Below are 4,258 nucleotides of genomic sequence, written 5' to 3'. Positions count from 1 at the left end.
AATCCCAATTCATTTTTCGTCATACAAATTTTAATATACTTTAAAATTGATATTGTTTTAACTATTGCAAGTCATACCAATTTTTACTTTAATTTTTTGCGTGTTAATTTTTATTTTATATACCTTGAAACTAATATTATTTTACATAAATTTATTTTTATGTGTTATGTTTATTTATTATAAAATTCACGTCCCAATTTAAAAAGTCTGAATCCGATCAATATCATAAATTAATAGACCAATATTATTATTAGTCTAGATTTGCGGGTGTGAATCCAATATTAATACATCAATGCTATTTTTAGTCTGGATTCACATTTCCAATATCATAAAATTAATATTATTTTTATTTTAATATCATTTTATCCTAAAATTTGCATCCCTGATTTAAAAAGTGTAGATTTTGCACACCTAATTACTAGACCAAATTTATTTAAGGAAACCTTTTTCTCTTTAATGAGGTGGGTCTCATTCTCTGCTAACAATACTGTAATAACTTTTTTCTTTCTGTCTTCTTCTTACTTTACCAATTGTGCATTAAAACTCGTGCCATTTTTAAATGTTTTCTATTTTTAGAGACGAAGGGAGTACATAAAAAAGATATGATCATTTACTAGTCAGTGTCAAATAAGAAATAGGGTTCTTAACAAACCTGTGTTCGTGTGGACTAAAATGATTATCGAATTTCTACATGGGGAACAAAGAAACTCATCATTAAATTGTACTATTGTGATACATTACGAAAATGAGAGTCACTCACGTTCTTAAAAGGACGTTGTAAAAAAAAGGGGATTATTCAATTATATGATAGTGATAAAATGCATACTCTAACTATTTAAAAAAATCTAAATTATAATCTGAATCGTTAGAAATGTCAATAGATGACTAAATAATAGCAACTAAAAAATGTCAACACAGTATAAACCGTTGACACTATGTTGATATTTTTATTGTTGTAATTTTATCATATGTTAAATTTTCTAACTATCCATATCATAATTTGAAATTTATATAATATTTAGAGTTTGCATTTGAAAACTCTCTCTTCAATCGTACGAGGACAAGATATGACTATTATCACATTGATGTGATATAAAAAGTTCGGTCCCAACTCATGCCATAATTGATAAGGAAGGGGAACCAAATCACATGTTCTAACTTTAATCATAGTAATCTAATTTAAGTCTTGAAGAAATTGCACTATGCAAAGAAATGATACATCAGTCATTCTCTTCTATATAATGATATAATCCATGCAAAACCTTTCTAAATCCCAAACCCAAACAAAGATGGCACCAAAAAACCTCAAAATCTTGTCAAATCAATGCGACCATCACATCACCACCAACGCCCTATTCCTCATCATCCCATCCCTCCTCTTCGCCGCAATCCACCATCTCTCAATCATCAACCTCAACCACCTCTACAACGACAGTTATTACCTAACCGCCGCCGCCGCCATCTTGTCCTTGTGCATATCATTGTCCTACTTCCTCCGTTCGAGAAAGGTTTACTTGGTGGATTTCGCATGCTACCGACACGACCCGGCCTTCTCGACCCACCAGGATACCATCACGGAGAAGATGTCAAAACCCTGCTCAGCCCGGAGAGCCTCTCCTTCATGACCAAGGTCATGGAGAGGTCAGCGACCGGAGAGGAGACCTTCATCTACGGCGCCAGAGATTTCCCGCCACAATCGCCGTTCGTATGCGCGAGGGAGGAGGCGGAGATTGTACTGTGCGGAGCCGTGGATGATCTGATGGCCAAGACTGGGGTGGAGGCTGCTCAGATTGGGGTGGTTGTGGTGAACATATCGACGTTCAATCCGGTGCCGTCGCTGTCCGCCATGATCGTCAATAGATACAAGCTCAGAGAGGATGTGCTCACCTACAACTTGGGGGGTATGGGCTGCAGCGCCGGCCTCATCGCTGTCGACCTCGCCCAAACGCCTCCTCCAGGTTTTATACTAGTAGTATTTTAAAGAAGAGATTTTGACAAATAAATCACGAAAGATGGTCAAATTCTGATTTGTCATATACTTTTTAAAATGTGAAAAACAAATCACAAGATTTGAAATTTTTGCAATAATCTCATCCTTCCCATTGCGACGAATTACGCGCTAATGTGACAGCTGATTTAAAACATGTTGAAAAAACTACGTTGTGAAAAGCGAAAGCGTCGAATTTAGTTTGAAATGACGTTTTGTCCACGTGTTTTAAATCAGTAACGCGTAATTCGCTAGAAAAAGGGTAAGATGAGATAATTGCATAAAATTCAAATCGTAATATATTTTAAGATTTTGAACTAAATGGAACAAACCGGAATTTAAGAATCTTTCACGATTTATTTGACAATTTAAATCACATAGTTTGCCAATCCCATAAAGTTCTAAAAGAAATATTAAATCTAAAATTTTATTTTTTCTTAATTTCTCATTTGCGTACTAATTTATTGAAGTGGTACGTATCGAATGAACATTGCCAAAAAACATCATATGTACACCAACGAGTCAATTTAGACTAGGACCGTTTTGACAATTACTCCCTCCGTCCCAAGGAAGATGATCCTTTCCTTGGGCGGCACGAGATTTTATGCAGTTAATTTTTGTGTGTTAAAAGAAGAGAGTAAAGTAAGAAAGAGGGAATAAAGTAGAGATAAAGGTGTATCCATTTTAAGTAATGGGTCATCTTGGTTGGGACAAACCAAAAAGGAAAGTGAGTCATCTTCAATGGGACGGAAGGAGTACTATATATCCTATTTGCTTACCAAAATTTAACATAACCTCGTGACTCAAATAGCTAATAATCTTATATTCAAATTGTTATTTTGGCTGTAATGAATATCAATATGTTTCTAATTTAGATTTGTTGTTGTTTGTTTAAGTATTTGCGTCAACCATATGTCAAATTCACCAATGATAGTGCATGCACGCAGGTTCAACGCAATAGTTACGCATTAATCGTGAGCCTAGAATGCCCAACCAGCGGCCATTACCTCGGCGATGACAAATCAAAGCTCCTCTCCAACTGCCTCTTCCGCATGGGTGGCTCCGCCGTCCTCTTATCCAACCGCCCCTCCGACCGCTGCATCTCCAAATACGAGCTAAGCCACACCCTCCGCACCCACCGTGCCGCTGACGACCGCTCCTACAGATGCGTATTCCAAGAAGCCGACAGAGAAGGAGCCCTCCGCATCACCATATCCAAAGACCTCCCCACCGTCGCTGGCGAAGCCCTCAAGGCCAACATCACCTCCCTGGGCCCACTCGTGCTCCCCATCTCCGAGAAACTCACGTTCCTCGCAACGCTCATTGGCCGGAGATTTCTCAACATGAGAGGGCTTTGCCCCTACGTGCCAGATTTCAAGGCGGCGTTCGAGCATTTCTGCAACCACGCGGGCGGGAAGGCGGTGCTGGACGCGGTGGAGACGAGTTTGAAGCTGAGGGCGTGGGATATGGAGCCTTCTAGAATGACGCTTTATAGGTATTGTAATACGTCAAGTAGTTCGGTGTGGTATCAGCTGGCTTATGCGGAGGCGAAGGGCCGGGTTCGGAGGGGGGACCGGGTTTGGCAGCTCGGGTTTGGGTCGGGTTTCAAGTGTGCGAGTGGTGTATGGAGGGCGATGAGGACTATTCCTCCTCATGAGGTGGATAACCCGTGGCTACAAGTCATCGATCAATATCCTATTTCTCTGCCTAACTGAACCCGAACCGGAACCCGAACCCGTATTTCATATTATATCTCCTATTTTGTGAATGTATATTGCGCTCATAGATAGAGCGGATGCATGTTATATTTAAATAATGTTTCTCATATTGCTTGATTATCTCTGATTTTGTATATTCATTCACCGCAATGAAATCTATTTTATGCTTTTAATTATACATTAATAGACAACTTTTTTGTTTTTTAAATAAATTATTGACACTTCAAAAAAAAGATGAAATGATGAAATAAGTTGGGGTTGAGTTTGGTGTCGGCGCTATTGCAGATGTTGCGGCTGCAATTTAATATGTTGACGTGGCTGGAATAAAAAAGGTGAAAGATGGATTTGAAGGACGGGTTTTAAAGCCACTACTACTAGTTCCCTAATGGACAATTGCTGTGAATAATCTTATTTCAATGTAATTTAGAAACCACATGAAACCCTCACCTTCTAAAACTTTTAGAGTTATAAAAATGTATGTCATGACTCATGAGTTGAATGCATGAATTTTATTTATAATCTTCGAGATGCCACAAGATTTAATGAAAGTCCA

The 4,258-nt window shown here is 38.4% G+C and overlaps 1 pseudogene across 1 annotated transcript; it reads left to right on the top strand.

The window, feature by feature from the left end:
* Positions 1-1,289: 1,289 nt before the first annotated feature.
* On the top strand, positions 1,290-3,834 carry LOC148932802 (3-ketoacyl-CoA synthase 20-like; annotated as a pseudogene). Its single transcript, XR_016135929.1, has 2 exons — positions 1,290-1,958; positions 2,935-3,834. The product of XR_016135929.1 is annotated as a 3-ketoacyl-CoA synthase 20-like (transcript).
* The last annotated feature ends 424 nt before the right edge of the window (positions 3,835-4,258 follow it).

This window comes from Salvia hispanica, chromosome 2 (assembly GCF_029641045.1).
Source record: "Salvia hispanica isolate PSC_SH4W2 chromosome 2, Shi_PSC_v1, whole genome shotgun sequence".
Classification (NCBI taxonomy): Eukaryota; Viridiplantae; Streptophyta; class Magnoliopsida; order Lamiales; family Lamiaceae; genus Salvia; species Salvia hispanica.
This window is presented reverse-complemented; position numbering and strand designations above follow the sequence as displayed.